The sequence below is a fragment of the Eumetopias jubatus genome, unplaced genomic scaffold (assembly GCF_037043125.1).
Source record: "Eumetopias jubatus isolate StellerSeaLion01/CBP00866 unplaced genomic scaffold, mEumJub1_p1.0 scaffold_2, whole genome shotgun sequence".
Lineage (NCBI taxonomy): Eukaryota > Metazoa > Chordata > Mammalia > Carnivora > Otariidae > Eumetopias > Eumetopias jubatus.
The window spans coordinates 60,440,767-60,465,149 of record NW_028274808.1 but is presented as its reverse complement, the minus strand read 5'-3'; the positions used below and the strand labels follow the sequence as shown (position 1 = coordinate 60,465,149).

Genomic DNA, 24,383 nt, shown 5'->3' with positions numbered 1-24,383 from the left:
TTTAAAAAATAAAGCATTGCAGATATATTTTAAGCCTCCTAGTTACCTCTGAGAAACACTTTCATCTCTCTCCCAAAAGTAACTGCTACCTTGTATTCATCATGCCCAGGCGTATTTACATACCATTGCTAAACAGACAGCACATAAATCAAATCATAACAGGTGTATCATTCTCTAACTTTCTGTGTTATATTAACAATATGCTTTTGAGATTCATGCATGTTGATATGTGTGTGTTTGTGTGCAGTTATTTCTCTTTATTGTGAAGTGTTGCATTATATTAATTTCCCAAAGTTTACTTCTCATTATCCTACTGCTGGATATTTAGCTTACTGCAACAATGTTACAATGATCATTAATGCAATTTTTCCTTATGCAAATATACAAGAGTTCCTCTCATTAAACTACAGTTTGTAGAAAATGTACATCTTAAATTTCACTAGGTTTTACCAACTTCTATCTCCAGGTCGATGTTTAAACAATGTTTCCAGGGGCTCTTGGGTGGCTCAGTCAGTACAGCATCTGCCCTCAGCTCAGGTCATGATCCTGGAGTCCTGGGATTGAGTCCTGCATCCGGCTCCCAGCTCAGCAGGGAGCCTGCTTCTCCCTCTGACCCTCACCCCTCTCATGCTGTTTCTCTTTCTCTCGCTCTCTAATAAATAAATAAATAAAATCTTTAAAAAAATAAAAAAATAAACAGTGTTTCCATTGCTTCTCTAGATTGTTTCCATTGCCACACATATTTGGCATCTCTCAGTCTTGTAAATTTTATCAAAACAAAGGGTGTTGAATAACGGCCAATTGTAGTTTTAATCCTAATTAAATCTTCATCTCCTTGATTAACAGTGAAGTTAAACATCTTTTCACAGTTTTATTGGCTATTATCACACTTGTTCTTCTGTTAAATAACTGCTTCTCTTCTTTTGTTCTTTTTCTTCTTTCTCATTCATCATTTTCTTATGAATTTTAGGAATTCTTTATACTAAATCCTTTATATTAATTCTATGCTGGTTATATACATTTTAAACATCTCCACAATTTTTGCCTTACAGCATTTAATTTTAATATTGTCGAATGTATCACATGTTTCTTAATGATGTAAGTTTTATATAGCATTTGAATGCTCTGAATACCTCTACCCTGAGGCATAAAAATACTTTCCTATATTTTTTTCCACAAGTGCAACTGTTGTCTTTCACATTTAGATTTCTACCAACTTAAGACTTATTTTGTTGCATAGTGTCATCTAGGGATAGACTTTCATTTTTTTAAAAAACATATAATATTTGCAGAATAATTTGTTATTTTCACCATGATTTGTTTTGTCATACCTGCCATATATGCAATTGGTCGGATCACCTTTGCTTCCAAATGCACCAATCTTGTGAGACCATTAATGTTCATACTCTCCCCACCATACACATTTCAGCATACCTTGTCTCATCACCATTAATGCCTAAAAGACCCATCCCTCGAATGATGGTTAATATTTGGATTACCTAAACCACATTTAAAATTAGTTTCATCAAGCCATACGCCTCTGTTTATCTCATTCTTCACCCAACAACTATACTTACAAGGTCACTATCAATTATAACCAGACTCTAATGTTCCTATGAATCTAGTTCTATAACCTCAACAAACCTTCTCACTGTATCTTCTAGACCTTAGGGACTGTGATCAATAATTCCCTATATCCATAAACTCTGAATATTCCTTTTACCCAACTGTTCCTGACTAACACCTGACTCTTTCTTGAGGATTTTTCTGCTTCCTTTGCTTCTTCTTCATGTCTGGCTAATTTTTCTTCATTTTCTTCATCCTTTACTATTGGGCCCAGAGGCAATTTAATACACTACTTGTTCTTCTTTGCTGTTTCGAGACCTCTTTTTCCCTTTCTACTCCATTGAAATACATGCTTCTGACATAAGACCAATAGATTTGGCAAATAAAAATGTAGGACAAGTTTGAATTTCAGATAAAAAATGGATACATTTCAGCATTAATATCCCTCATGCAGCCTTACTTCAGTGTCAATTTCAAACACCTTTCCCTGCTCAGTTATTCTCCTTGCTATTCCCTTTCTTTCACTGAAGATATAAAAATCTTTCCCTTAATTATCTTCTTCTCTCATTGTTCCTGATGATTTCAAAATCCACACTGATGATTCATTTCACATCTGGCCTTTAAATTCTGTATCTTGGCTACCACAACACCTCAGCCACTCACTCCCTTTAATTATACCCTTAATTTATCATGCCCATTATAGAGAATAAAGGTAAAAGAGGTATCTTTACATGCGAGGGATGAAGGAAAGTTGTTTGAAGAAATTTTTTAATGTTTTTAAAATCATAATAATCAATTATGTATAAAGAAAATTCATTAAAATTATCATTAAAATTTATTTCCCAGTATGAATTTTAATCATGCATGTACAGCATATACAACAGTAAATCCAGCTCATTATACCCAATAATACAGAAAATAAATACCACAAACAAGGCAAAGTTTTTCTATAAGTACTTTCTTAGAAAAGTAGTTCTGACAAAATATCTCCAGCATAATCTACTATAATCTCAATTTTCAGGGGAATGAGTCCTGATTTGTAATTTTCTTGATTTGATTCTGGTAGTATTTAGGAATACACTTAATATTTTAACACAGAACTCTAAAGAATTTACCATTGTGATGCAAGTATTTCTAAAAGAACAAAGCTAAACATTTTCAATATTTATTACAAAATAAATAATACTTCAATAGAAATTGTTGCAAATCAGGATGTTTAAATAAAATTTATATTACACCTATTAAATGACAATGTCAAAATATATTGAGTGAACTGATGTAGAATTTCCTTTCAACTGCAGTTGAACCCATTTGAGAAATGTCAAAAGATCACCATGCAATCTGGAAAAGACAAGTATTTATTCTGAGCCACAGTAAGAAATATACCTATTTTTTCCATAGACCAAAGGAAGCAAGTTGTAAAGTTTATAAAAATTTTCTAAATGTAATCATCAGTATTAATAAAATGAAAAGTAATAAAGTTAATTCTGTATCTCTGAATAGTTGAAACTTAAAGAACCTTTATATATTTCATTTAAATCCCAAATAAAGTTTTTCTACATAAACAGCCTGGTCTAATCTGTCAATCACAATCCCCTGAGATCTATTTAAATACAAGCTGGTTTCTGCAAATATGCTTTAGCAAAACTATTACTTTTTATAGAAAATACACTAAAGATAGTACTACAAGGTATCTTCTCTGCCTGGCTGTGGAGACAGACAGACTTGAATCCAAATCTTCTCTCTACTATGAATTTGCTCTGTGATTTAAGACAACTTCCCAAGATCTTATCTATTAAATGAGAATGACAGTAATATAAGTAGGGCTGCTTTGAAAAGGAAATTCAAATATCATGTGAAGGGCAAAGCACAATACCTGACAGAATGGGTGCTTAATAAATGTTAGCTCCCTTTCTCATGTTCTCACTTAAATAAACGAACAAATAACAAGAGGAAGGCAAAGAAGGTGCTCTAGGTATGCCAGGTAATCAGCAGGACCAATGCTGCAAAAAGACAAAACTTTAAAGGACAAGATCTATTTTCTATACAAAGATTATACAGCTAATCTTTTTCTGTCCTGAATGAGATCAACTTGAAAACGTTGTCAGCACTTCTTGGTGACATGGGTCTTCCTATGTAAGAAATGGTCTGGATGTTGTCCTCAAGGGCATGGGTCTTCCAAAGTTATCACCCCCGATAGTGTTAAGGCTGCGTTCCACAGCTTCTGATATTCCTGCATCAAATTGTCACTCAATCCTAAATTTAGCCCTGTGTGGAACAAGAAAATATATTCAAACTATAATTAAAGTCTGAGTGATAGTCACCATGTTTTTTGTTTTATGAGTATATAAATTATTTCATAAGTTTATGTCTGTATCTCATTTTGGATGCTTAAAAGAAAATAGAATAGGTCCTGGCATATTTTTCATGTTGGAACTAATGTTATAAGACAGTAAAGTATCTTTGAACTTGTTACTGGTGTTGCTATATTTTTCTCTCACTCAGAAAACAGAACCAGATAGGTCAATGAGAAGGCAGCCCATGGCTCCAATATGGTAAGTGAAGGAGTCAGGAATCAACATCATGCTGAAAGTCATGCTGGGTGAAGCGGGACAGGGCTTTTGAACTGTCCATCTTCCTCCTTCAGATAATACTACTCCAATCTGACACTCCTCTTCAGTTTTCATAGAAACAATACCTTTTTTAAAATGATCAACAGCAAATTTTATTATGTATGCAAAATATCTGATTTAGGAAAGGTAACATAATGAATGGTAACAACTGTCTAGTATTCTAGGGGTAGCTCCTATAGTTTCCTTCAATTTAACCTCCTTTTTCTTTTTTCTCAAATACCTCACATTATCTCATAGTCAGTTACTAGACCTTCAATAGAATCACTTACCCCTTGTGAAAATACAGATTTTTCACAGAAAATATCTGTGAAGAAAGCTTCCTACCCAATTGTAGTTAAGTGATGAATAGTCAACTGTAATTATTTGTCAAATACAATTCTGACCCACTCACCAAAAAAATGAATAAAAGACATAATTATACAGTTATTTAAAACATACCTCTACTGTATTAAATATGATAATAATAAGCAATATTCTTCCATAAAATATTATCAGTTAAGTCAGGCAAGCCAGTGAAATTCACATTCCAATTATGTCTAGCTTCTAATTGTTTTAGGATGAAAAATTCACATTTCTTTAACTGAGAAAAATAAAACAAAATGGTAACCTGCTAAATGGGAGAAGATATTTGGAAATGATATTTCAGATAAGAGGTTAATACCCAAAATATATAAAGAACGTATTTAACTCAACACCAAAGAAACAAATCTTTAAAAATGGGAAGTGAACCTGAATAGACATTTATCCAAAGAAGATATACAGTCCAACAGACACATGAAAAGATGCTCAACATCACTAATCACCAGGGAAATGCATATCAAAGCCAAAATGAGATAGCTCCTCATATCAGTCACCATGACTAGTATCAAAAAGACAAGAAATAACAAGTGTTGGTGAAGGATCTGGAGAAAAAGGAACAGTCAATGCACTGTTGGTGGGAATGTAAAGTGGTGCAGCCACTATGGAAAGCAGCATAGAGGTTCCTCAAAAAATTAAAAATAGAAATACCACATGACTCAGTAATTCCATTGCTGAGTATTTACCCCAAGAAAATCAAAACACTAACTCAAAAAGGTATAAAGATCCCCATGTTTATTGCAGCATTATTTGCAACGGCCAAGATACAGAAGCAACCCAAGCACTCCTCAGCTGACGAATGGATAAAGAAGATGTGGTATATATCTACAACAAAGTATTACAAAGCCATAAAAAAATGAAATCTTGCCAATTTGCAATGACGTGAATGGAGTTAGAGAGTATCATGCTAAGCAAAATAAGTCAGTCAGAGAAAGAAAAATACCATGCGATTTCACTCATATGTGGAATTTAAGAAACAAAACAAATGAATATTGGAAGGGGGAGAAAGGAAAACCAAGAAACAGACTCTTAAAATTGGAGAATAAACATGATTATGGGAGAGGAGGTGGGTGGGGGATGGATTAAACAGGTGATGGGGATAAAGGAGGGCACTTGTTGTATATAAGTGATGAATTACTAAATTCTACCCCTGTAACTAAAATCGCACTGTATATTAACTAAATGGAATTTAAATAAAATTGGAAAAAAAAAAGAAGTCAGACAAAGACAAATACCATATGGTTTCACTTATTTGTGAAATCTAAAAAAACAAAACAAAACAAAAAAAACAGAAACAGACATAAATACAGAGAACAAACTGGTGATTGCTGGAATGGGGCAGGAGAATAGGTGAAGGGAAATAAGAGGTACAAACTTCCTACTATAAAGTGAATAAGTCACAGGGATGAAAAGTACAACATAGGGAATGTAGTCAATAGTATTGTAATACCATCATATGATGACAGATGGTAACTACACTTATCATGATGAGCACTGAGTAATGTACAAAACTGTTGATTCACTATTGCATACACCTAGAACTAACATAACATTGTATGTCAACTATATATCAAGGAAGAAATAATAAAATTTTTAAAATAAATGAATTATTTTAAAAATGTTGTTTATGGCATCATTTCATTGGTTAGACCTAAATAAAACACAAGTACATATCAGATGGGATTTCTTTTTTTTTTATTTTTAAAGATTTTATTTATTTATTTGAGAGAGGGAATGAGAGATAGAGAGCACAAGAGGGAAGAGGGTCAGAGGGAGAAGCAGACTCCCCGCCGAGCAGGGAGCCCGATGCGGGACTCGATCCCGGGACGCCAGGGTCATGACCTGAGCTGAAGGCAGTCGCCAACCAAGTGAGCCACCCAGGCGCCCGAAAGGGATTTCTTAGTATACAATGGAATGTCATTTGCATGCACAGTGATACTGTGTTGACAGCAACTAGATAATAAAATCAACAATGTAGTTTTACAACTACACAACCGTGCTTTAATGTATTGTATTATATGGGTTTCTCAATATTTCACAAAGGCATTGCTTTAGCTTCATGTAACTTAGTATCCTTTTATCTTATACTGTGCTAAGGCAATGGGAATAATTCTCTTATCAGGCTTAAGTTATTATAACAACATATTACATGATGTTTGAATAAGGGACAGGCAGGGACTAAGTAGGGAGAGATAGGTAGGGGGCTATGGGATCAGGGTCACAAAAATCCCCAAAATGTGGATGTGTAAGGAAACCAGAGATAAGGAAACAAACCAGACCATCCTGTCTTAGGTGTCAGGAGGTGGGGTCTTGTTATAACAGCTGCTTGTGACCAACAGAGAATTACCAGACCTTAAAAAGGAAGTGGGCCATTGAAGGTGTTATCACTAGTCCTTACTCCAAGGTGCTATCAATAGAGATGTTAAAAGGACTTAAGTTCCCTGGTTAGCTTTCTATAAAAGACCAACCCTAAAAGCCCTCAGTGGCAACCCTCTCGGGACCCCTCTCACTCCTGAGAGCTTTTTCTGTATCTTCACTTAATAAAATTTTATCGATTTACTCACTCTCCTTTGTCTGCGAGATTCATTCTTCAACTCCATGAGACAACAACCTCTCTCTCCCACTTCATGTTCTTTGGTTAAAATCCACTCCAAAATGTATCCTTTTTCTTGAGCTAAGGTGTCAATCCAAAATGAGATTGCAATAAACTATACAAAAATAATATTAAACTGGGAAGCACCATGCTAAATATGGAAACTAAGATTCTTTAGTTTCACAATAGCTGACAAATGACTTTTACATTCCTTTTTCTCTTTATACTTTATCTCTAAAGTATACTTTATACTTTAATTAATAAAGGATAAACACACAATTTATGTAAATTATTACTTTAATGTAAATGTGTATCAGTAGTGTTGTCTCTTCAAAGAAATTATACTATTATCTGGAATTCTTAGGAATATGTATCATTTTATATATGGTTGAAATACTTTCTCTTGTTGAGTACTTTTACATATGATGGAACTATTTTTCCTAGAAACATTCATTGTTTGCTGGTAGCAATTTTTAAGACACATATTTAAAAAAAGCAGTATCTGGAAAAGCGAAGTATTTTGCCTTTAAACTTTTGCCTTACTGAGTTTAAAATGTTTGTGGATTTCCATGTGGTTGACCTACCATTTTTAGAAATGGTGTAAGTGTTCTGTCCCAAATAGAATTAATAATTTTATTCTTAGCTCTTTGAAACAGAGGTAAGTATTGAAGGACAATCTCACTAAGGCAGTACATTCTGCAAAGATTTGCTGCTTCATTTAGTGTTGGGGATTCCTGGAGTCCTAGAAAAACATGAATTTAGAAAGTATCAACCTACAGATAGATAATGTAAAAATTCAGGTATGCAATAACAGTATCTTAAAGTATCTTATCCATGGCTTTCCCATATGATAGATTTCTTTTTTCAGAATCATTTTAAGAAAAAATTTAATAAGCATATAATTTATTTTTCTAAGCAATATAACTAGTCCTTTTGCCTGAGTGAAGATTTTTCAAAATAAATAGAGCCTAGCATTCACTGTATCTAATACTTGCATTTTTTTTAATTAATTAATTTATTTATTTGACAGAGACACAGTGAGAGAAGGAACACAAGCAGGGGGAGTGGGAAAGGGAGAAGCAGGCTTCCCAGTGAGCAGGAAGCCCCATGCGGGGCTCCATCCCAGGACTCTGGGATCATGACCTGGGCTGAAGGCAGATGCTTAATAACTGAGCCACCCAGGTGCCCCTAATACTTGCATTTTTTAAAATGGTGGAGGATGGTCACTCATTGGAGGTATGTCTACTATGTATTTATTTACAATCTCAAAGCAGCAATACAAGAAAAGTGATAAAGCTTCCTATTGTCATACATGTTCCCATGTGAAAGACCAGGGCTGAGTAGGAGATAAGATCTCTATACCAGCAGAAACAAACAAAAAAAACTTGGGTTTGTATCCCAACTCTGCCCATCAATTAGCTGTTTCATTCTTATTCACCTATAAAGCAGGATAACAAGAATATCTAATGTGCCAAGTGGCTGTAAAAAATTAATGATAATGTGAATAATGAACCTGATATGAGCATAAAATAAAGACTCAAAAGTTAACTGCTATTAATAGTAATATCACCATTTTTATTGGTCTTCTTAACAGAAAATGTATGTTCTAAGCAACAGAGTAGATGGCTTAGATATCTTGATCACCACCATAATCATTGCCACCAGTAACACCTTTCCTAAGAGCTTTTATAAAAGCTCTATCTCCTGTGTGATATTACCACCTATGCCTTGAAATTGGCCTCTGAAATTTCAGCAGCAGTGAGGATCAGCTGAGTCAAGAATAAAATAGATATTTATTCTTTGGTCAGGGAAGAAAGAAGTGACAAGCTCACCATAAGGGAAAAAAATCTTAACTTGTTTTGAAAAGAGCCCTATATGCTTTCATAAAAATATGATCAATATACTTATACAAATGTTTATTAAACACATAACAAACACATATTTTCTGTTTGATGATGAGGTTACACATTTGGCTACTACTCATAAGCACTGTCACATCTTTAAAAGTAAAATTAAATATTAATTTTTGAAGGAATCTCACTTGGGTGTTATGATTTTTGGTGCATGTAATAAGGCTTTCACAGTCTTGGGTAGCATGTAACTTTTTTTACAGAGTTTTAGTATCACAGAGCCTGAAACAGAGCAAAGGACACTTCAGCTGTCAGCTCCTTCCAGCCACAGATTCTGAAGCAAGGACAAGGTTTGATGCACCTACAATAAAATTTTTTTTAAAAGCCTAGTGATTACAAGAGACAATATTCAAAACCTAGGTGATATTTAACCCTAGAAAAAGGAGTTTCTTTTTTTCCCATTAGTAATATTAATATTAAAATTTAATCTTTCAAAAAATTAAAGAAAAAATATCAAAGAAATGCCTAAGAAGGGAAAAGAACAGTTGGAATATGTCTAATGGAAAATGAGAATGCACTGTATCTCACTAGGTTCTAAGCGCCATTTGAATATTAACAACTATTTCTCCTCTGGATCTGTATACTTATTAATAAGTCTGCATAAGCCATGCCTAATTTGCAAGTCTCTGAATAATTAATCTGTAAATTCCTTAGTGCTGGCAGGTCAGACATTTTTCAGTGGCCACAAATAAGACAAATACTGTGTATTTATCTGATGTTCAACAGCTATCTTCTCATAGGTTAGTAATTATGAACTACTACTACTAAACAATATTATCACTACAATGTCTGTATTTGGGGAAAGTTGGAAAAGTGCAAAAAATGGACAAGTTCAGCAAGATAAATAAATAAGAGCAGGAGGTAGCTACACAGACTTAAGAAATCTTGCTCTGTCTTTGGCAGGGTATCACGATCTCAAAAAACTTAGCTTCTCCTAAAAACTTACAATGTTAATTAGACAAGTCACTTAACCTCATTCATTCATTTAAAAATGTTTGTTTACTGTCTACATATTATGTAAGGTTTATAGGATTTTATTCTAAGATTGATTAACACCCTTCCACAGAGTTATGAGTAGAGTGGTAACATGACATCATATTTATATTTTTAAAAGATCACTCTGATTACTGTGTAGAAAGTAAATCATATGAGATCAAGGACAGAAGGAGAAATATAAGTAGGTTAATGTATGCTAGCCTACTGCATTTGTCCATGGAAGAGACGATAGTGTTAAATTAATGTCATAGTGATGGAGATGGTGAGAAGTTGGTGCATAGTGACAGGATGACTGGTGGATGATGTGTGGGGTATAAAGAAAAGAGTGAAGTCAAGGACACCTCCCAGGTGTTTGTCCTAAACAACTATAAGAATAGAGATGCCATTAACTGACATGGGGAATACTCCAATGGAGTGGGTTTGGGGTAAGGATCTGTTTAAGCCATGTTAAGTCTTCAGTGCCTATTAAAAATTAATGTGGAGATGTCTAATAAGTTGCTAGATACAGGAGAAATTAAATACCTTGCTTGTAAGCATATTTAATCCAGAGTCATAGGACCCTGATTACATCATCACATCATATCTACTCTTTCAAAAAGAATGATCTGTTGAAGGGAAAACAATGTCAGATGATGTGTTTCAAGAAACCAAAAGGGTAGACTAACCATTGACTTTGGTTATATTCTTCATGAGAGATTACCAAAGAATCAATTACTTAACTTCCATTGATTAGCTCTATAGATATCTTTCCTCTCCAAAATACTGAAAAATTCTTATCTTCTTAGAATAAAATTCCTCAGTGGTCCTTCGTATATTTTAAAAATAAAAGTTTGATATCTTAAAATTAACACAGTAATTGTCTTCAATTTTAGTGTATATTTTATACAAAGTTGGGTTTTGTTTTGTTTTTTTTTTCTTTTTAGAAAATGACTAGGGTTTTGTAATCAATAAATTTAGCAAGGCTCCTCCTGCTTCAGTGCTATACATCTTGATGGTGAATACATCCCAAAGATGTAAGTCTATATAATCAGTAAGAACATGGATGCTGTGAAAGGAAATGTTTGTTTCCAGAAACAACAAATCATTAAAACTATATTTCCTAGATGCTGAACTTTAGTTTCCAAATAAATGTGTTATTACCTTTCTGCATGTCTCCCAAGTTTAGTTTCAAATAACCATATTTCTGTTTCCTGTGACTTCTGGTAATCAATTATGTAGACAGGCAAGGCACGCCATAAATGTTTTTCATTCTAAAAAACAAAACACACAAGTAAATATTCTGGTTCAAATAAAAATGCATATTACAAACCTCTAGTGAAACGAAATACAAGGTGGAAAATAATGTTCATGATCATTCAGCTACAGAAAAAAACATCAGTTCAAGCAAAATAGATTTTCACTCTTTTGGCTTGGACTGTTCACTGTTGAGGTTACTTGAATATAAGAAGAAAATTTTAAATGCATTTATTTCTAATAAACCGGCCATTAAGAAACTACTGGTCTTAGTAGTAGTATAATTGGTTTGTATTTCCCCACACTGGTCTCTTATTAAAAGAAAGAAAGAGGGGTGCCCGGGTGGCTCAGGCATTAAGCGTCTGCCTTCGGCTCAGGTCATGATCCCAGGGTCCTGGGATGGAGCCCCACATCGTGCTCCCTGCTCTGCAGGAAGCTTGCTTCTCCCTCTCCCACTCCCCCTGCTTGTGTTCCCTCTCTTGCTGTGTCTCTCTCTGTCAAATAAACAAAATCTTAAAAAAAAAAAAAAAAAAAGGAAGGAGAGAGGAAGAAAGAGAACCGAAGAAAGAGAGAGGAAGGAAAAGAGAAAAAGGGAAGGAAGGAAGGAAGGAAGGAAGGGGAGAGAAAGAGGGAGGAAGAAAGAAAATTGTAAGTGATATTCTAAACCCTTAATATTCATAGCTATCTATTTTTAATGGACATAACCATTCAAAATAGCTACAAAAAAGTACTAACAAATAAGATAATAAAATATTTTCCCTATCATGTTTCTTAATTTTTTAATTTTTATCTTTTTATCTTAATTTTAAAAGAATAGAAAAATCACAGATCATAATATATATGCACTTATATATACAAAATATATACACAAAAAGTATACATATGTAATACATAGGAGTATATAAGTGAGTATGTGAATATGTGTATGTGTATTTACACATTTATTTACAAGACACTGACTGAGAATTTCCCACTGTGATCCTCAGATGTCCTTGGCCTCTCTGAGTTGTTTCTCCCCATTGCCTCTTGTATCTGAACTTTGTGCATAGTTTTCCTCCCCATCTCTCAAAATTGCTCACACAAAGTCTTAATCCACAAGAACTTCAACGAACCTCTGTTGCTAAAGCCATATAAAAATATCTTTGCCCTCCTTCCCTGTGTTAGAATGCTCCTTCGGAGTCTCTTTATACTCAGAATTTTCAAATGAAGACTTATGCCATTGGTTCTCTGTTAATTTTTCCCATATTATATCATTCATTTCTTCTGAGCAACTTAACCTAACTTACCATTGCAAAAAACCATTTGTGAACACAGTAACTTGAGGCACAGTATCCACAAATTGTAAGGACATCTGACTATTCCCAAAGGCTGCTGAATATTGATTTTCTTCTAAAGAGTATGAATAATAAAAATGTTTGAACATAAAAAAAAAGTCTGTTTGATGAGGTGTTATTCCCTTTTCTGAGACAATTAGGAAATATGGTTAATATTCTGTAAGAAATACCTCCCATTCTGTTGACAGACAATTGCAAAATTCTGTATGATAGTGACATCAGCATTGTGTCCTAAATGTTGAATCAATGTGGTACAAAGTACAAGAAGTTCAAGTAATTAAAATACATATTTTCTGCATCCTGTAGAGAAAGGAAACCAGTATTAATATTAGAGATAAAAATAGAGTAACTAGTGATTTTTCTAAAGATTAGAATTGTGTACAAGTTATCATATTGAGACAATACGAAGTGTTAAGAATTTTAAGATGATTAAAATTTATTTTTCTGTGATATATTTTTCTATATAAATGTTAAATAAAGGGCCACCTGGGTGGCTCAGTCAGTTAAGCATCTGCCTTCAGCTCAAGTCATGGTCCCAGAGTCCTGGGATCGAGCCCCACATTGGGCTCCCTGCTCAGCGGAGAGTCTGCTTCTCCCTCTCCCTCTGCTCTCCCTGCTTGTACACACTCTCTCTCTCTCTCCCACTGTCAAATAAATTATAAAATCTTAAAAAAAAAAAACAAAAAGAAATGTTAGGGGGCGGAGCAAGATGGCGGAGGAGTAGGAGACCTGGATTTCATCTGGTCTCAGGAATTCAGCTGAATAGGGATCACACCATTCTGAACACCTATGAGCTCAACAGGAGATCAAAGAAAAGAATAGCAACAACTCTCTGAACAGAAAAGTGACCACCTTCTGGAAGGTAGGACGTGCGGAGAAGTGAATCCGAGGCGACATGTGGGAGGATAGATGGCGGGGAAGGGGGCCTCCATCAGCCACTTCTGGCAAGTGATAGAGCCTCAGAGCACAAAATCAGAACTTTTAGAAGTCGGCTCCGCTGAGGGACGTCGCTCCAGTGGCTAAGCCGGGGGTGGAACCCTCATGGGACAGAGTGGTCTCAGGACCCTCGGGGTCACAGAAAGACCGGGGGTGCCTGGGTGAGGCAGAGCTCCCAGGTATCAGAGCGGGGAAGCCGGCTGCAGAGACGGACCCGAGGAGCGAACTCTCAGCTCGGGGTTGCCATAAACTGTGATCCGCGGCCCAGTCGGGCCACTGCTCCTCCAGCTGGGACCGAACAAGCAGCAGATCCAGGGAGACTCCCCTTCCTCCCCTGGGAGGAGCGGTGTGGGAGCACACCAGGGATCTGCTGGGTTTGGAGCCTCCACACAGGGTTGGGTGCCAGAGATAGAAACATTCGGTCACAGGCCAGGTGAGCGCGTAGTGCGGCCGGAGACCGGGGAGATGGAGTGACTGACTGCTTTTCTCTGGGGCTGCACTGAGGAGCGGTCCCCACATTCTTGGCTCCTCCGGGGCAGAGATTGGGAGGCCACCATTTTCACTCTCATTCTCCAAAGCTGTAGGGAAAGCTCCCAAGGAACAAAGCTCCTGAGAGCAAACCCAAGCAGATTACTTAGCCTGGACCAGGCAAGGGCGGGGCAATTGTGCCTCCGGCAAAGACATCTGGGAATCAAGGCAACGGGCCCCTCCCCCAGAAGATCAGCAAGAACAGCCAGCCAAGATCAAGTTTACCGATCAATGAGAACGGCAGAACTCCAGCGCTAGGGGAATACTGCACATAGAATCCATGGCTTTTTTACCATGATCCTTTAAGTCTTTCAAAGTTAATTTTTTTAACTGTCTTTTTTTTTGTTTTTCCCTTTTTCAACCAACATCTTATCAATCCCTTTTTAAAATTTTTTTTTTTATTTTAGATTTTTAGAGTCGTATTCTATCCCTTCATAGTAGTTACCCTTATTTTTAGCATATATATATAAGTTGATCTCTCTTTAAAATTATGAGATACAGTTTCTTCTAACAGATCAAAATATACCTTAAATCTCTAGTATATGGCTTTGTTCTAACCTCCTAACTGATCACATTCTCTCAATTTTATTCTTTTTTTTTAATCCTCTTCTTTCTTTTTTCAGACAACTTCTTATCTTATCAATTCCTTTTATAAAATTTTTTATAATTTTCATCTTTACGGTCATATTCCATCCCTTCATCGTATCAACCCTTATTTTTGTACATATGTAAGTTTTTCTTTCTTTAAAATTTTGGGAGGCACTTTCTTTTAACAGACCAAAATACACCTGAAATCTAGTGTGTGGCACTGATCTATGCACCAGCCTCATCATATTTAATCATATTCTGGTTTTATTGCTTTGTTCTGAATTGTTTGTATCTTTTTCTTTTTATTTTTTCTTTCTTTCCCTTTCTTTTCCCCTGGTTTCAGGTCTTTTCTGATTTGTTTAGAGTATATTTTCTGGGTACATTTTACCCTGTTAGCAGTTTGTCCTCTCATTCATCTATTCTCCTCTGGACAAAATGACAAGATGGAAAAAATCCCCTCAAAAAAAAGAACAAGAGGCAGTACCGACTGCCAGGAACCTACTCAATATGGACATTAGTACGATGTCAGACCTAGAGTTCAGAATGATGATTTTAAAGATACTAGCTGGGCTTGAAAAAAGCATGGAAGTTATTAGAGACACCCTTTCTGGAGAAATAAAAGAGCTAAAATCTAACCAAGTAAAAATCAAAAAGGCTATTAATGAGGTGCAATCAAAAAAGGGGGTGCTAACTGCTAGGATAAATGAGGCAGAAGAGAGAATCAGTAACATAGAAGACCAAATGATGGAAAATAAAGAAGTTGAGAAAAAGACAGATAAACAACTACCAGATCACGAGGGCAGAATTCGAGAGATAAGCAATACCATAAGGCAAAACATTAGAATAATTGGGATCCCAGAAGAAGAAAGAGAGAGAGGGGCAGAAGGATGTTGGAGCAAATTATAGCAGAGAACTTCCTTAATTTGGGGAAGGAAACAGGCACCAAAATCCAGGAGGCAGAGAGAACCCCTCTCAAAATCAATAAAAATAGGTCAACACCTCGACATCTAATGGTAAAACTTACAAGTCTCAGAGACAAGGAGAAAATCCTGAAAGCAGCTCAAGAGAAGAGATATGTAACCTACTATGCTAGAAACATTAGATTGGCAACAGGCTTATCCACAGAGAGCTGGCAGGCCAGAAAGGGCTGGCATGATATATTCAGAGCACTAAATGAGAAAAATATGCAGCCAAGAATATTATATCCAGCTAGGCTGTCATTGAAAATAGAAGAAGAGATAAAAAGCTTCCAGGACAAACAAAAACTAAAGGAATTTTCAAACATGAAACCAGCCATACAAGAAATATTGAAAGAGGTCCTCTAAGAAGAGATAGAGCCTAAAAGCAACATAGACCAGGAAGGAACACAGACAATATGCAGTAACAGGCACATTACAGGCAATAAAATGGCACTAAATTTATATCTTTCCATAGTTACCGTGAATGAAAATGAGCTAAATGCCAATCAAAAGACACAGGCCATCAGATTGGATTAAAAAACAAGACCCATTGATATGCTGTCTGCAAGAGACTCATTTTAGACCCAAAGACACCTCCAGATTGAAAGTGGGGGGGGTGGAAGGCCATTTACCATGCTAATGGACACCAAAAGAAAGCTGGGGTGGCATTCCTTATATCAGACAAATTAGATTTCAAAACAAAGACTGTAATAAGAGATGAGGAAGGACACTATATCCTACCTAAAGGGTCTATCCAACAAGAAGATCTAACAATTGTAAATATCTATGCCCCTAACATGGGAGCAGCCAATTATATAAGGCAATTAATAACAAAAGTGAAGAAAGACATTGACAACAATACAATAATAGTGGGGGACTTTAACACGCCCCTAACTGAAATGGACAGATCATCTAAGCAAAAGATCAAAAAGGAAAGAAAGTCTTTAAATGACACACTGAACCAAATGGACTTCACAGATATATTCAGAACATTCCATCCCAAAGCAACTGAATACACATTCTTCTCTAGTGCCCATGGACCATTCTCCAGAATAGATCACATTCTAGGTCACAAATCAGGTTTCAACTGGTACCAAAAGATTGGGATCATTCCCTGCATATTTTCAGACCATGATGCTTTGAAACTAGAACTCAATCACAAGAGGAAAGTCAGAAAGAACTCAAGTAGATGGAGGCTAAAGAACATCCTACTAAAGAATGAAAGGGTCAACCAGGAAATTAAAGAAGAATTTAAAAAATTCATGGAAACCAACGAAAATGAAAACACAACTGTACAAAATCTTTGGGATGCAGCAAAGGCAGTCCTAAGAGGAAAGTATATAGCCATACAAGACTTTCTCCAGAAACAAGAAAGGTCTCAAATACACAACTTAACCCTACACCTAAAGGAGCTGGAGAAAGAGCAGCAAATAAAGCCTAAACCCAGCATGAGAAGAGAAATCATAAAGATCAGAGCAGAAATCAATGAACTAGAAACCAAAAGAACAGTAGAACAGATCCACGAAACTAGGAGCTGGTTCTTTGAAAGAATTAGCAAGATTGATAAACCCCTGGCCAGACTGATCAAAAAGAAAAGAGAAATGACCCAAATCAACAAAATCATGAATGAAAGAGGAGAGATCACAACCGACACCAAAGAAATACAAACAAATATAAGAACATATTATAGGCAAATATATGCCAGCAAATTAGATAACCTGGAGGAAATGGGTGCATTCCTAGAGATGTATCAATTACCAAAACTGAACCAGGAAGAAACAGAAAACCTGAACAGACATATAACCACTAAGGAAATTGAAGCAGTCATCAAAAATCTCCCAACAAACAAAAGCTCAGGGTCAGATGGCTTCCCAGGGGTATTCTATCAAACATTTAAAGAAGAATTAATACTTATTCTTCTGAAAATGTTCAAAAAATAGAAATGGAAGGAAAACTTCCAAACTCGTTTTATGAGGCCACCATTACCTTGATCCGAAAACCAGACAAAGGCCCCATCAAAAAGGAGAATTACAGACCAATATCCTTGATGAACATGGATGCAAAAATTCTCACCAAAATACGAGCCAATAGGATCCAACAGAACATTAAAAGGATTATTCACCAGGACCAAGTGGGATTTATCCCTGGGCTGCAAGGTTGGTTCCACATCTGCAAATCAATCAACGTAATACAGTACATTAACAAAAGAAAGAACAAGAATCATATGATCCTCTCAGAAGATGCAGAGAAAGCATTTGACAAAGTACAGCATCCTTTCTTGATCAAAACTCTTTGGAGTATAGGCATAGAGGGTACATACCTCAATATCATAAAAGCCATATATGAAAAACAGACAGCCAATATCATTCTCAATGGGGAAAAACTGAGAGCCTTCTCCCTAAGTTCAGGAACACGGCAGGGATGTCCACTATCACCACTGCTATTCACATAGTATTAGAAGTCCTAGCCACAGCAAGCAGACAACAACAAGAAATAAAAAGACATCCGAATCGGCAAAGAAGAAGTCAAACTCTCACTGTTTGCAGATGATATGATACTCTATGTGGAAAACCCAAAAGACTCCACCCCAAACCTGCTAGAACTCATACAGGAATTCAGTAAAGTGGCAGGATAGAAAATCAATGCACAGAAATCGGTGGCATTCCTATACACCAACAACAAGACAGAAGAAAGAGAAATTAAGGAATCGATCCCATTTACAAGTGCACCCAAAACCATAAGATAACTAGGAATAAATCTAACCAAAGAGGCAAAGAATCTGTACTCAGAAAACTATAAAATACTCATGAAAAAAATCGAGGAAGACAGAAAGGAATGGGAAGGATTTCCATGCTCATGGATTGGAAGAACAAACATTGTGAAGATGTCAATGCCACCTAGAACAATCTACACATTCAATGCAATCCCTATCAAAATACCATCCACTTTTTTCAAAGAAATGGAACAAATAATCCTAAAATTTGTATGGAACCAGAAAAGACCCCGAATAGCCAGAGGAATGTTGAAAAAGAAAAGCAGAGCTGGCAGCATCACAATTCAAGACTTTAAGCACTATTACAAAGCTGTCATCGTCAAGACAGTATGGTACTGGCACAAAAACAGACACATAGATCAATGGAACAGAATCGAGAGCCCAGAAATGGACCCTCAACTCTAGGATCAACTAATCTTCGACAAAGCAGGACAGAATGTCCAGTGGAAAAAAGACAGTCTCTTCAACAAATGGTGTTGGGAAAATTGGACAGCCACATGCAGAAGAATGAAACTGGACCATTTTCTGACACCACACACAGAAATAGACTCAAAATAGTTGAAAGACCTCAATGTGAGACAGGAGTCCATCAAAATCCTAGAGGAGAACACGGGCAGCAACCTCTTTGACCTCAGCCACAGCAACTTCTTCCTAGAAATATCGCCTAAGGCAAGGGAAGCTAGGGCAAAAATGAACTATTGGGACTTCATCAAGATAAAAAGCTTTTGCACAGCAAAAGAAACAGTCAACAAAACCACAAGACAACCGACAGAATGGGAGAAAATATTTGCAAATGACATATCAGATAAAGGGCTAGTTTCCAAAATCTATAAAGAACTTATCAAACTCAACACCCAAAGAACTATTAATCCAATCAAGAATTGGGCAGAAGACATGAACAGACATTTCTGCAAAGAAGACATCCAAATGGCCAACAGACACATGAAAAAGTGCTCAACATCACTCAGCATCAGGGAAATCCAAATCAAAACCTCAATGAGATACCACCTCACACCAGTCAGAATGGCTATAATTAACAAGTCAGGAAACAACAGATATTGGCAAGGATGCGGAGAAAGGAGAACACTCCTACACTGTTGGTGGGAATGCAAGCTGGTGCAGCCACTCTGGAAAACAGTATGGAGTTTCCTCAAAAAGTTAAAAATAGAGCTCCCCTATGACCCAGCAATTGCAGTACTGGGTATTTACCCCAAAGATACAAATGTAGGGATCCAAAGGGGTACATGCACCCCAATGTCCACAATAGCCAAACTACGGAAAGAGGCAAGATGTCCATCAACAGATGAATGGATAAAGAAAATGTGGAGTATATATACAATGGAATATTATGTAGCCATAAAAAAAATAAGTCTTGCCATTTGCAACGACATGGATGGAACTAGAGGATATTATGCTAAGCGAAATAAGTCAATCAGGAAAGACAAGTATCATATGATCTCACTGATATGAGAATTTTAAGAAACAAGACATAGGATCATAGGGGAAGGGAGGAAAAAGTTAAACAAAATGAAACCAGAGAGGGATACAAACCATAAGAGGCTTTTAATCTGAGGAAACAAACTGAGGGTTGCTGGAGTGGTGGGGGGCTGGGTGATGGACATTAGGGAAGGTATGTGCTATCCTCAGCCCTGTGAATTGTGTAAGACTGATGAATCACAGACCTGTGCCTCTGAAACATTAACACATTATATGTTAAAAAAAAGAAGAAGAAGATAGTAGGAGGGGAAAATGAAGGGGATGAATCAGAGGGGGAGTCAAACTGTGAGAGACTATGGACTCTGAGAAACAAACTGAGGGTTTTAGAGGAGAGGGGGGTGGGGGGAATGTGTTAGCCCAGTGATAGGTATTAAGGAGGGCACGTATTGCATGGAGCACTGGGTGTTATATGCAAACAATGAATCATGGAATACTACATCAAAAACTAATGATGCAATTTATGGTAATGTATGGTGACTAACATAACATATAATAAATTAAACTAATAAATTAATTAAAAAATAAATTTAAAAAACTTGAATGAGAAGACACTGATGCTGATACCAAGATCAAGCTGATGTCAAAATTAAATTATAAGGATTTTATAGTATCTGTCATTAAAATATTTCAACAAGCAAATGCACATTCTCTTTTTTTAAGATTTATTTATTTATTTTAGAGAGAGAGCATGAGTGGGAGCAGTAGAGGGAGAGGGAGAGAGAATCTCAAGCAGACTCTGAGCTGAGTGTGGATCCTGACAGGGGGCTGATCTCAGAACGCTGAGATCACAACCTGAACCAAAACCAAAAGTTGAAGCTTAACCAACTGCTCCACAAGGTGTCCCACAAATGCACATTCTCTTGATAGAAAATCCCAGCAAAGACATAGAAGTTACAAAAATATGAAATGGGGATTATAGAATGGAAAAATAGAATAACAGAAATTTTTTAAATTGCTGGATGAGTTCAAGGGCAGAGTGGAGATAACATATGATGGAATCAGTGAACTTTACAGTAAATCAATAGAATTTGCCAATCTGAATAACAGAAAGTAGACTGAAAAGGAAATAACAGAGTTCTAGAGACCTGTAAGGCAAAATAAGAAAGCCAGCATTCATATAATTGGAGTCTTGGAGGAGAGGAAAACTGAGTGGGGCTAAATATATACTCAAAGAAATAATGGTTGAAAACTTCCCAAATTTAGAAAAAAACTATGCTTATAGAATGAAAAAGGTAAGTGGACCCCAAATTAAAAAAAAAAAAAAAACATGCAAAGCAAACATCATAATTAAATTTCTGGAAACAAAAGACAAAGAAAAAATCTTGAAAGTAGACAGAGAAAAACAACACAAAACCAATAGCAGAATACTAATTCAATTGACATTGGGTTTCTCATCTGAAACCATGAAGGCCAGAAATGGCACACTTTTCAAGAACTGAAATTTTTAAAAACCTGCCAATCATAAATTCTATAGCCATTGGAAATATTTTTTTAGAAATGAAGAGAAAATAAAAACTGTCCACTGAAAGAAAATGGAGAAAATTTTCACTAGCAAACCTATCCTTCAAGAATAGGTAAAGGAAGTTCTTTAAACAGAGGGGAAAGATTACAAAAGAAAGCTTTCACCTTCAAGAAGGGAAAAAGAAAATGAGAATGGGTAAAAATAGGGTTAAGTATAATATTTTTCTCATGAACTTCTTAAATCATATTTGATGATAAAAATAAAAATTGTGAAGTTCTGATGTGATGTTCAATGTATGTAGAGAAATACTTAAAATAATTATATTCACAAAGGAGAGAGAGTAAATGGATTTAAGTAAAAGTAAGGTAGTAAAATTTTGATGCCGTAGACTATGATAAGTCATATAAGTATATTGCAACCCCCAAAAAAACTATACAAAGTGATATACTCAGAAACACTATAAATAAATCAAGATGGAATCAAAAAAATTTTAGGTATTTCATAGGAAGGGAAGAAATGAGAAACAGAACAAGAAACAATAGAAACATAAATATTAATAGCAGCTTTACTTGTAATAGTCAAAAGCTGGAAACAACCCAAATGTCCTTCAATGGGTTGAATGTTTAAACAAACTGGTACAACCATACTACTATGGAATACTAGTCAGCAATAAAAAGGGACACACTACTGATACATGTAACAACCTGGGTTAATCTCAAGGGAATTATGCTGAGTGAAAAAAGATAATCTCAAAAGGTTATGTACTGTATGACTCCATTTATATAGGTCTTGAAATAACAAAATTATAGAAATAGAGAACATCTAGAGGTTGGTGGAGGTTAAAGTTGGGGGAAGGGGTGTGGAATCAGATGGGACTCAGAAAGGGAGAAGCAGGAGGGAGTGAGAGGGAAGTGGTTGTAATAATAAAAGGAGAAGCTTCTTTGTGGTAATGGAACTGTTCTCTATCTTGACTGTAATGGTGAACACAAAACTACACATGCAATAAAATACACACAAATGAGCATGTAAAATTGATGAAATCTGAATAATGGTTTATATTTATACCAATTTCCTGATTCTGATATTGTACTATACAATAATTATGCAAAATGTTACATTCCCAAAATGTTACACAGTTTGGAAAACTGTGTAAAGGCCGTATAGGATCTCTCTATATTATTTCTTTTTTGTTGAGAATAATTGATATATCATATTAGTTTTAGGTGTATAACATAATGTTTTGATATTTGTATATTTTGTGAAATGATCACCACAGTCTAGTTAACATCCATCACCACACATAATTACAATTTTTTTTCTTGTGATAAAAACTCTTAAGACTTACTCTCTTAGCAACTTTCAAATATACAATACAGCATTATTAACTGTAATCACCATGTTTTACATTACATCCTATGACTTACTTATTCTACAAGTGAAAGTTTGCTCCTTTTTTTACCCCTTTTACCCATTTTGCCCACCCCCACCTCCCGTCCTCTGGCAACCACCAATCTCTTCTCTGCTATGAGTTCAATTTTTGTTTTGTTTCCACGTATGAGATTCCACATATAAGTGAGATCATATGATCTTTGTCTTTCTCTGTCTGACTTATTTGACTTAGCATAATACCCTCAAGTTCCATTCATGTTGTGGCCAATGATAAGATCTCATTCCTTTTTATGACTAAATAATATTCATATATATATATATATGATATTTTATTTATCCATTCAGCCATCAATGGACACAGGTTTAGTCCATGTCTTGGTTATTGTAAACAATGCTTCAATGAATTAGGGGTGCATATATCTTCTTGAGTTGTTTTCATTTCCTTCAGATAAATATTCAGAAGTGGGATTGATGGATCATATGGTAGTTCTATATTTTATTTTCTGAGGGACTCCCATACTACTTTCCATCGTGGCTGTATCCTTCCCAAAATAGGGCACAAGCATTTCTTTTTTTCTTCATATTTCTGCCCACACTTGAATAGTCATTCTTCTAAGAAGTGTGAAGTGATACCCCATTGTGGTGGTGTTTGCATTTCCCTGATGATTAGTGAGCACCTTTTCATGTGTCCGTTGACCATTTGTATGTGTTCTTTGAATAAATGTCTATTCAGGTCCTCTGTCCATTTTAATTGGGTTATTTGTGTTTTGGTTTTTTTTGTTGTTGTTGTTGAGTTGTATGAATTCTTTATATATTTTGGATATTAACCCCTTATCTGATCTATCATTTGCAAATATTTTCCCCATTTGGCATTTTGCCTTTTTATTTTGTTGATGGTCTCCTTTGCTGTGCAGAAGCTTTTTAGTTTGACATAGTCCCCCCTGTTTATTTTGCTTTTGTTGCCTTTGCTTTTGGTGTCAAATCCAAAATATCACTGCCAACATCGATGTCAGGGAACTTACCTAGTTTTCTTCAAGGATTTTTATGGATTCAGGTCTTATGTTTATGTCTTTAATCCATTCTGAATTAATTTTGGGGTATGGTGTAAGATAGTAATCCAGTTTCATTCTTTTTCATATGACTGTCCATTTTTCCCAACACCATTTATTGAAGAGATGATCCCTTCACCATTGTATATTCTTGGCTCCTTTGTCATATATTAATTAACCATATATGCATGGGTATATTATTTCTCTTTTCTTTTTTAAATATGGAACACTTCACAAATTTGCATGTCCTCCTTATATAGGGGCAATGTTAACCTTCTCTGTATCATTCCAATTTTAGTATATGCCGTGCTGAAGCAAGCACAGTATATTATTTCTTATGCCAGCACTTGCATCTATAATTTTCTCAAAATACAAATTTTTAATAAATGGCTCTTCCAGAAGACCATTTATAGGCCTAGTGCCAGTATAATTTTTTCCTCTCATAGGAAAAAGATAGGAATAAATTATGGTGGTAATAATGATTCTCCAGTAAATCTCACCAGGATCTCCGTACATGTTTCTCAGAAAGAAAACTTTCACATTGTTAAAACAAATGGAACATAAAATGCTTTCAGAGTTT

General features: G+C 35.7%; 1 non-coding gene and 1 pseudogene across 1 annotated transcript; both read right to left on the bottom strand.

The window, feature by feature from the left end:
• The window catches only part of LOC148164839 (putative ATP-dependent RNA helicase DDX60), a 107,237-nt pseudogene extending 83,845 nt beyond the window's left edge, over positions 1–23,392 (bottom strand).
• A 626-nt stretch (positions 23,393–24,018) lies between these two features.
• Positions 24,019–24,123, bottom strand: LOC114210212 (U6 spliceosomal RNA). Its single transcript, XR_003609484.1, has one exon. It is a non-coding gene; the product is annotated as a U6 spliceosomal RNA (small nuclear RNA).
• Between the last annotated feature and the right edge of the window lie 260 nt (positions 24,124–24,383).